Below are 11439 nucleotides of genomic sequence, written 5' to 3' on the forward strand. Positions count from 1 at the left end.
ATAAGTTGGGTGAATTTTGGCCCATTCCTCCTGACAGAGCTGGTGTAAATGAGTCAAGTTTGTAGGCCTCTTTGCTCGCACACGCTTTTTCAGTTCTGCCCACAAATTGTCTATAGGATTGAGGTCAGGGCTTTGTGATGGCCACTCCAAAACCTTGACTTTGTTGTCCTTAAGTCATTTTGCCACAACTTTGGAAGTATGCTTGGGGTCATTGTCCATTTGGAAGACCCATTTGCGACCAAGCTATAACTTCCTGACTGATGTCTTGAGATTGCTTCAATATATCCACATAATTATCCTACCTCATGATGCCATCTATTTTGTGAAGTGCACCAGTCCCTCCTGCAGCAAAGCACCCCCACAACATGATGCTGCCACCCCCGTGCTTCACGGTTGGGATGGTGTTATTCGGCTTGCAAGCCTCCCGCTTTTTCCTCCAAACATAACGAGTGGTCATTATGGCCAAACAGTTCTATTTGTTTCATCAGACCAGAGGACATTCCTCCAAAAAGTATTATCTTTGTCCCCATGTGCAGTTGCAAACCGTAGTCTGGCTTTTTTATGCCGGTTTTGGAGCAGTGGCTTCCTCCTGAGCGGCCTTTCAGGTTATGTCGATATAGGACTCGTTTTTACTTTGGATATAGATACTTTTGTACCTGTTTCTTCCAAATCTTCACAAGGTCCTTCGTTGTTGTTCTGGGATTTATTTGCACTTTTAGTACCAAAGTACGTTCACTCTAGGAGACAGAACGCATCTCCTTCCTGAGCGTTATGACGGCTGCTTTGGCCCATGTGTTGTATACTTGCGTACTATTGTTTGTACAGATGAACGTGGTTTCTTTCAGGCTTTTGGATGAACCAGACTTGTGGAGGTCTACAATTTTTTTTCCTGAGGTCTTGACTGATTTCTTTTGATTTTCCAGATGTCAAGCAAAGAGGCACTGAGATTGAAGGTAGGCCTTGAAATACATCCACAGTACACCTCCAATTGACTCAAATTATGTCAATTAGCCTATCAGAAGCTTCTAAAGCCATGACATCATTTTCTGGAATTTCCAAGCTGTTTAAAGCACAGTCAACTTAGTGTATGTAAACATCTGACCCACTGGAATTGTGATACAGTGAATTATAAGTGAAATAATCTGTCCATAAACAATTGTTGGAAAAAATGACTTGTGTCATGCACAAAGTAGATGTCCTAACCGACTTGCCAAAACTATAGTTTGTTAACAAGAAATTTGTGAAGTGGTTGAAAAGCAAGTTTTAATGACTCCAACCTAAGTGTATGTACATTTCTGACTTCAACTGCCTGCAGTAAGACCTTATGATCCATGACAATCCCTGAACAATCTGAAATACCAAAAACATTGTACGCCTTCGCTTGTGTGGAATCGCCCAAGTCACAAAGTACAAAGCATGCAATATCAGGACTTTAATTTCTTCATCTCACCTCAAACTCATTAGATTCACAGCAGATCTCCCCTCTCTCCAAACTTCCCTCCCATAGTTCTGAAAAGAGCAGAAGTGGAACAAACTGATACGATATTAAAAAAGACAGAGAAAGACCCTCTTTTGTAATAACACATCTCTGGAGGTCTGTCCACGCTGACCAGTGCAGACACGAAACGGACCGTCTCTCTGGAATCCCTCCCTCCCCTCCTCCTTCCCTCAACCTCATCTCCTTTCGGTTAATTCCCTCTCTCCTCTCAGTCTCTCCATCTGTCCAGGCGCTATATTATTAACTGAGCTGATTTAAGCAGCTGCAGGTAGGAGGCTAGACCTGGGGACTGACAGCTTTGAAAGGAGGAGAAAGAGATAGGCAGGTACAGTGCATATGCTGCTGCCTCTGCCTGACTGTCTCTCTACAGTGTCTCCAACTCAGCTCTCATCCACCTCCACTCTTAGGTTTAAACCCTATCTCCAAGAGGATTTCTTCTCCTCCCCCGTTTTTTCTGCCCATCTGACATCACTCACACTGGTGTAAATGCCCAGGAGAACGGGCGAGTGAGACAGCCCTGCACCGGTTTCTGCGCTCTGACACTGATTCAGTGCTGTAGGTTTGGCCCGGGAGAGAGGCAAGAGAACGGGGGAAATAATTATTTCCATCCCTGGAGGTAGGTGTAGGTGTGTGTGTGTGTGGTTGTGTGTGTGTGTGTGTGTGTGTGTGTGTGTGTGTGTGTGTGTGTGTGTGTGTGTGTGTGTGTGTGTGTGTGGTGTGTGTGTGTGTGTGTGTAGTGTGTGTGTGTGTGTGTGTGTGTGTGTGTGTGTGTGACACACAGCGGAGGGTTAAGGTAAGACAGCTAAACGCCTCCTTGCCTCCCCGCAGAGGAAATATGGAGGAACGCCACTAACCCCCCCTTCCTCTTGCTCCCCTGTCAATACCACACCACTGAGTGATGACCATTACAGTGTGGCTGTCTGTCTCACCATTCCATACATCGGTCACTCTGAAGGTACATGTCTGTGCTTTGATTCCAATTGACCACCTTTTCACTGTGATTCCCTTTATTGGGGGGGGATATATGAGACATACCCATCAGAGTTTGTCAGACTTGACAGGGACATGAGCAATCCTTTACACTTTGGCAGCTGGGCTCTTTTAAAATGTAACTTTAAAAAACACTGTGTTAAGAAATACTTTGTAAAAGCCATAGAGTAGACAGATAGGGGAACGACATCTAAATGTAGTCTTCAAACCCCTAATTCATCAAGCCAAGGACAGTATCTTCAATCTCTTATCAGTGAAAGGTACGACTGTCTGACTATCTGATTCCTCAGGCTTTTCTTTTAGACYGCCATGCACTGTAAATGCTTTGGTATGCCTTTCAAAAGAAGTTGCTTTGCATTAACATACAAGCATCTTTCAAGTAATTACTGTACACTTGGAAACCAAAAGGGCACGTTTCACTCTAAACCACCCAGCCAGCCTTCTTGTGTTTATATGCCCACTGTACACCTCCCACTCAGTGAATGAGGCCTGTCACATGTTCTCTGTGAATAAAAGAGCTTGGCCTCCAAATATGCTGAGTGGGTAGCCAGGAGACGTCTCTGTGGGAACAGGGACGTATTCAATAAAGGCACGCATCAGAAAACGTTCTAAAACGTTTTGTAACAGAAACATTTGTAATTTGACAAGTCCGGGTCCTGGTAAGTCCCTGTGTATTTCAGTCAGTTTCCCTCTGTTATGTGCATAATGAACACAGCCAAGGTGTCATCCCTGTGGCCTGGACCTCACCAGGGCAACAACAGCAGAGGCCTGTAATGAATCAAAAGGTAACTTCCTCCATGCTAATTAGCAAGGGGTGGGGAGGTAAAAGTCCCTCTGCTAAATATCATGTGGATCCCTGCGAATGCCACACTGGATTATAATGAGCGTCTTAAGGTTAGCCTGTCCATTCTCGTCATCCTCATGCTTGTTTCCAAGGACAGGTGATAGGCGAGGCAATAGGGAAGAGGATCCTCTCACACTGGGTTTAGTCTCAAGGTATTTCTTTACTCTTTGCCACATTTTATTTTTATTCATTTTATTTTACCTTTATTTAACTTGGCAAGTCAGTTAAGAACAAATTCCTATTTTCAATGGCGGCCTAGGAACAGTGGGTAAACTGTCTTGTTCAGGGGTATTTAATCAATACAATTAACAAATGTCAATTTASAAATGTCACCCAAACACAGTGGAAACTACTTTATAACACCGTTTTTATTTGTTTGAGATAGGATTCTGAATAAGTTTAACTGGGAAGGCGACACACATTAATCTAGGTAAGATACAGTCAAATTAGTGTTTTCTCACCCAAATACTGCATCTAGAGAGCTGATCTTAAATTGTGCCATGGACTAACTTTGGGTGATTCTGGGTTATTTTAGGTAAAAGAGTCAAACTTAGAGGGGTATTTTTCTTACCACTTTGTCCTGGAATTAGAAGACTACCTTCTGTCTGGGCGAGGCAAACCATTTCTCACTTTCTACGCTGTCTGCTCTTGTCAGCAACAAAACTAGAATAATACTGCTGCAAGGTCAAGGTGTTGGAGAGGAACAAAGCTCCTGGACTCCTTTTGGAGTTAATGGTTTGTTTTGATTGATTTTTCCATTTTTTTCATTTGAACTGCTGCTTTGTTTTTCTGTTAAAGGAAGTTTGGAGAAGTTCCCTGCCAACTACGAGTTGGTGGTTTTCTTTTTGAGTGTCAAACTAATTGACAAAGAGCATTGCTAAGATCCTCTTTCCTTCATATACACTGCAGCTATTTATACACTACATAACCAAAAGTATGTGGACACCTGCTCGTCGAACATCTCATTCCAAAATCATGGGCATTAATATGGAATTGGTCCCCCTTTGCTGCTATAACAGCCTCCACTCTTCTGAGATGGCTTTCCACTAGATGTTGGAACATTGCTGAGGGGACTTGCTTCCATTCAGCCACAAGAGCATTAGTGAGGTTGGGCACTGATGTTGGGCGATTAGGCCTGGCTCACAGTCGGTGTTCCAATTCATCCCAAAGGTGTTCGATGGGGTTGAGGTCAGGGCTCTGTGCAGGGTTAGGGTTAACCATGAAAAACACCTCCAGACCATCATTCCTACTCCACCAAACTTTACAGTTGGCACCAAGCATTGGTGCAGGTAGCATTCTCCTGGCAGCCGCCAAACCCAGATTCATCCGTCGGACTACCAGATGGTGACGCATTATTCATCACTCCAAAAAACATGTTTCCACTGCTCCAGAGTCCAATGGCGGCCAGCTTGTGTGCGGCCATGGAAACCCATTTCATGAATCTCCCGACTAACAGTTCTTGTGCTGACGTTGCTTCCAGAGGCAGTTTGGAACTCGGTAGTGAGTGTTGCAACCAAGGACAGACAGATTTTTACGCGCTACGCACTTCAGCGGTCCCGTTCTGTGAGCTGATCAGCCCAGCTCTAGCGGCGCAGAAATTTGACGAACTGACTTGTTATAAAAATGGCATCCCATGACAGTGCCACATTGAAAGTCACTGAGCTCTTCAGTAAGGCCATTCTACTGCCAATGTTTGTCTATGGAGATTGCATGGCTGTGTGCTCAATTTTATACACCGGTCAGCAACAGGTGTGGCTGAAATAGGCGAATCCACTAATTTGAAGGGGTGCCCACATCCTTTTGTATATATAGTGTATGTCTCCCAAAAAGAGATTGGAGTCCAAGTGGATGCAAGAGCTGGATATGTAAAATGTGTTCTTATTGTTTAACATTAAGGGGAAATGCGCTCTATAAATGAATTATTATTATTATTATTATTAACAATTTAACGTACATTTTGTCTGTCAAGCCTTTGCTTCTTTTATGTGTGGTTACCAAAATAATGATGTTTGTCTAGACCAGAACAACCTCCCAGATACACAGCAACATCTTGTTGCCTTGGAAACAAGGGCCTGCTGAGAAGCTGGGAGCAAGTCATTCTGTGGGAGGAGGAGGGCAACCTAACCTATAAGATCTGTGGGGTGAGGAGGGGGGAGGAGAAGTTGCGACTGGAACCATGCTGAATTGAACTCATGGACCATTTATTCACCCCCCCCCCCCCCATCTCCTCTCCACATGCACACAACCCTAGATGACCCCAACTCCCGACATCATCATCACCATCAACAACATTTGTCTCCACTGGGGCCTCCATCCTAAAAATCCCCATCTCTCTTTATTAACTCTGCGTTGAAGGAGAGAAGCCTTGCTTCACAGCTCCTCGTGTGTGGAGTGTTTGGGTGGAGGTGAAGGAGTGTTGTAGGGGTAGACTGGCCCACCAATTGGTGGAGCAAGAGGCCCAGGAGGGCAAGGCTCTAGAGGTGCTCCTATGCTCCATTATTTACTGTCTGCCCTCTGCGTTGAGCACTGAATGCTGCTGGTTGCCCATCCAGTCCAGTCATCCCCCGCTACACACCACCGCAACGTGTCAACTTAACTACTGGAAATAAAAAGTGCTGTACAAACTCAAATTTGTCTGGGGCCTTGCCATTGCTCATAATCTAAACAAATACATGTGTTGCAGATACAGAAAATGGGTCCATGAATGCTATTTGTCAAGCACTCAACCCTGCTCCTGAGTTGGAAAAGTTATCACTTTTTCCCTGCATCACCTATATTTTGATTTTGGATGAGCATGGGCTACAAAATGCAAGTGTGACTGAGTTCCACACATAAAACTCTTCTCTACATTCAAGGACGTATTCTAGTACTTGAACTTAAAGTAATTCAATCATTTATGAATATGTTTTTATATTTGTATTCATAGACAACAATAACAAGAGGTACCTGAGAGCATTGTTTGATTGAATCAATCGTTGATAGGGCTTGAAGCGGCAGCCTTTGAATTTTCATTAATGAGAAACGTGGAGAAAATGGATTATCTGCTTTAGCTACCAGGCTCATTGATGGAGCAAAAACCTGTGGGCTACATATTGTTTGATATATTTTCCTGTTAATTTTCTCGCATGGAAAGAGTAACTTACTGGTTTACTGTTGGTTGCAAATACGAAACTGGTATTGTTTGTTTCATACTGCTGAAAATCCCCTGAGCATGTTTGGCGCTTTACACAAAACTCATAAAAGATGAGCCACTCTCACTTCGTACAAATGATTAGGAGCATATTTTATTTTCCCCTCTAAGGACAGAGAATAAATTGTGTATTACAACATCAGATCTTGTTCTGTTTTCGTAAAAGGTTTTCATACTGTACAAAACCCTTGGGAAATAATATTTTACCACTCAAAGACAAGGTGTTGTAATATGGATTATGGAGGCAGTGTTCAACATCATACAGTATCCCCATTTTGCTGACAGTAACAGAGAGACTGAACAGGCAATGGCAGGTATTTAACGAAAGGCAAGAGGGATTACTAGGGACTAGGCACTACTTGGATCAGTTTCTCTAATTTCCCCCCAAAATTTGCATTCCTATTATAACACCTTCATGCACATGAGAAATATATTATTTTTGACTGGGTTGAAAACGAATTTTAATAAAATGTTGCCTTTGCCACATGATTCCCACGTCGCCATGCTTGCCAGTCAAGTGCAACAAGAGATGATAATGGGTTGAACCTTCCCGTTTTAGCATGATGTAAATTTCAGACCAGACAATGTCTGGATGCCACAAGAATTAAAATCTAGGTTGCATTCCCCTGCTCAGACATTGCATGCATCAACCAATGGTTGCATGCCACGTCGTCGACTGTGCCGTTGGGCACTCAATTGCTATAACATATGTGGTTGGCTGATACCTAAAAATAACTATCCAGGCCTTGTAGGATCTCGCATGTGTCAGCAACGCCTGGGCAGAGGAACACTTGAAAAAAATACAAAATGTGCCTTTATTTAACCAGGTAGGCTAGTTGAGAACAAGTTCTCATTTACAACTGCGACCTGGCCGAGATAAAGCAAAGCAGTGCGACACAAACAACAACACAGAGTTACACATGGAATAAACAAACATACAGTCAATAATACAATAGAGAAAGTCTATATATAGTGTGTGCAAATGAGGTAGGATAAGGGGGGTGAGGCAATAAATAGGCCATAGTGGCGAAATTATTACAGTATGGTAAATTAAACACTGGGGTGATAGATGTGCAGAAGATGAGTGTGCACGTAGCGGTACTGGGGTGCAAAGGAGCAAAATAAATAAAATAAATAACAATATGGTGATGAGGTAGTTAGATGGGCTATTTACAGATTGGCTATGTACAGGTGCAGTGATCTGTGAGCTGCTCTGACAGCTGGTGCTTAAAGCTAGTGGGGGAGATATGAGCCTCTGAACACTGATATGAACACTCATATCTCTGATATGAGTCTCTGATATGAGTCTATGAACACGCCCCAAATCTTTCTGATGTCAGCCATGGGGACATATTGGTCGCGTTCCCCTGCTCAGATGTTGCATGCATCAACCAATGGTTGAGTGCCACGTCATCGACTGACAGATTGCTATAGCATATGATGTGGTTAGCTGATACGTTAAATACCTTTCCAGGCATTGTAGGATCTGGCATGCGTCAGCGATGCCTGGGCAGAGGAACACTCCCACTGCTTCCATGGGATCCTCTGAACATAGATTCAAGGATATTAACTTGTCTAGTTTCCATAGTGATCACTATTGTATATGGATATACCCAGTGCTATATAGCTAGGCCTATAGACATACACTGTATATGGATATACCCAGTGCCATTTAGCTAGGTCTATAGACATACACTGTATATGGCTGTGGATATATTTGTTAATAATAATTTATTGTGTTCTATAGTAAATAATGCAATGGTAAAAAGGAAACAACTTATGTACTCACTCCTTCTCCACTAGCTTATCAAGTTAACAACCAGTGTGTTGATTTACAAAGGCTATTGCAACAGACAATGCCAAATTTAAAAAGGTATTTTAACCAAACTGATAGGATTGAGATCCCATGTGTTCTCTTCCCTTGCCTTTGGCTCATCTTACCGTCTTAAGTGACCAGATGAAATCATTTGATAACCCGATCGTCTTATCAGATTTGTTTTCTAGAGCCATATTGCACATTGTGTTTAGTTTAGGAAGTAGATAAGATTTAGAAGAACCGTGTTTGTGAATCGTGACATATTTTCTATCTCAGAGGAAGGAGAATAAGAAATGCTGCACAATACTAAGAAATCTATTTGCTGGTTGATAGTTGGTGAAACAGTGCAGTCATAATGCCAGGAAAATCTCAGCACATTTTACAGCAGTAATGGCTCAATGCAAAACAGCACAAATTATTTTATATTATTTGTGGACTTCTTTTAAACCACAAACAAATGTGGTATACAAAATCCCAAATCAAATCCAATACTGTCGTTGGAACGAACCTGGCAACAGAGAGCCAGTAAAATGACTTTCCTTTATGATTCTTATACAAATCAGGAAATCTAAAGCTTGGGTTTTTCCTCGGGAGTTACAAGTGCCTTGGAGCTTGGTGTGTAAACTAGGCTTAATGTCTCATCCAGCATTTGGGGGCCACCACTGTTTTTATCTCAGAATGAGAAGGTCATTTCTGTACTCTCTCACACTGATGCAGCAACCTGTGCTGTGAACTGTAAAAAAAAAAAAAAAGGCATTTTATCCTAGTAAAAATCTCTTACTTTGTACCATATGGCAAGGTTAGGTGATAGAGAGGCAGAGCATTATACAGTGTGACTGCCGTCTCCTCTCTGTCAGGCAACACAATAATAATTCTCTAATCAAAAATCCCCTGAGGATATTATTTACCTCATCAGTGAGCACAAAGGTACTGCTGACGCAGCTTACTCAGCGTGAAGGACCAGTGGTGTAAAGTAGCATGGCAGTAGCTGGATGACACAGAGGACCCATCAAAGACTCTCATCAAAGCCTCCTGGAACAAATCAACTTTTTTTTGTTCCCTTTCACATTATTTTATCTGTGAAAATAATACAAAATATGCTATCTTTAAAAGTGAATGACAGTTTATGTATTATGTGTGTACCACTGGTTTACCTGTTTTTTTACAAAAGTATAATCTGGTAAAATGTTATATTTACTGCCAAGTAATTAATTTTGTTTCATTTGTGAAACACTAAAAGAAGCGCCACACAGTATAAATTGGTATCAGGTAGTTGCTAATCGTGTTGAATTATTTGAAGTGAATGTCCTCTGTGCCACACCAGGTAAAAAATACCACCTCCCTGAGATAGCCTAGTTCTAGGACTATAAAATCCAGTGTTACCGGTATCCATGAATCTACTTGTCTAGTCAAGTCCTACACAGACAGACAGATGATTTGTGACTGTGCTCAGACAAACAACAGGAAGACTGTCTGCAAAGATCCTTGAGCTGCTCTCTCCACCAGCCTGCCAGCAGCCTGTTTCTGTAGGAAACATACTGCCGCTACTCTTTGCTTGGCATTCTGCTGTGGCTATTCGTTTACCAGCTCCTACTCCAGCAATAAAGCAATAATATGCAGGTCTATCTAATTATTACAGGGGGCATGAGATCCATCAAGGCTCTTCAAAGTTGAGATTCGTCATGGCAACCTTGCATGCAGTACAGTGCTGCGAACGGCAATCATAGTCAGAGTGAAGGTCAGGCTTTGTGTACTCTCAGACTCTTTAAAGGACTACAAGCTGAATCATGTATCGATTACACTATTAAAATCGATTTTTATTTTTCAAATATACTGAAAGGCCCTTCACCAAGGCCTTGTAAGTCGTCATTGCGGTATAGTAGCTCTGCTAGATCATTATTAATAATATTTTAGATTGTAATCACGAGGAAGCCATTATTGAAAACCATTTTCATAACAGCGACCAATGTAAAATTATAATTAGGTGCATACGTTTCACGGAATTACTCTCCCCACTGTTTGATTCACTATCTGGGCTTGGGCTTAAGTTTTGCAAATAGATGTTTCAACAGAGCTTTCAGTAGTAGGACTATTGAAATGCCAATGTGTGCGTGTGATGTGTGTGTGTGTTCCCACCTACAAGGACCAGAGTGTCTGGCCCTAGAAAGTGTCCATCAATTCATCATACTGGGTATCATTTATCAAGTGGGACTGTTAACAATCTGTTCTCTCCAGAAATGTACAAGTAAATAAGAGTGAAGAAATAGTTTTAAAGTATTTTGGTGGCTGTTTACCAATATACAGATAAACTCAGCAAAAAAAGAAACATCCTCTCACTGTCAACTGCGTTTATTTTCAGCAAACTTCTCACGAGTCACCAACCCTGATCCGGTAGCACCCCCCCCCCACTGAGTAGCATAGCTAGCATAGCGTCACAAGTAACTTGTAGCATCTAAATATCATTAAATCACAAGTCCAAGACACCAGATGAAAGATACAGGTCTTGTGAATAAAGCCACCATTTCAGATTTTTAAAATGTTTTACAGGGAAGACACAATATGTAAATCTATAGCCTAACCACGTGTTAGCAAAGGACACGATTTTTTTACTCCCAATAGTTTTTTCCTGCGTCAGTAGCTATCACTAATTCGACTAAATAAAAATATTATAGCCACTAACCAAGAAACAACTTCATAAGATGACAGTCTGATAACATATTTATGGTATAGCATAGTTTTTTGGGGGGAAAATGTGCATTTTTCAGGTATAAATCACAGTTCTACATTGCAGCTGCAATCTGAAATAGTGCTGACCCAGCCAGAACAATTACAGAGACCAACGTCATATAACGAATTACTCATCTTAAAACATTTCAGAAAAATACACAGCGTACAGATATGAAAGCCCAACATCTGGTGAATCCAAACAATATTTCAGATTTATTAAATGTTTTATAACGAAAACAAAATGTAGCGCTAAATTAGCATAGCTATACCAGGCAGATTGGCTAGGCGCCCACGGCCAGTTCACATGCACAACAGATATGATATAACATCGTAAATTGGGTCTTACTATGGCTGATCTTTCATCAGAATGTTGA

This window comes from Salvelinus sp. IW2-2015, linkage group LG6.2 (genome assembly GCF_002910315.2).
Source record: "Salvelinus sp. IW2-2015 linkage group LG6.2, ASM291031v2, whole genome shotgun sequence".
Lineage (NCBI taxonomy): Eukaryota > Metazoa > Chordata > Actinopteri > Salmoniformes > Salmonidae > Salvelinus > Salvelinus sp. IW2-2015.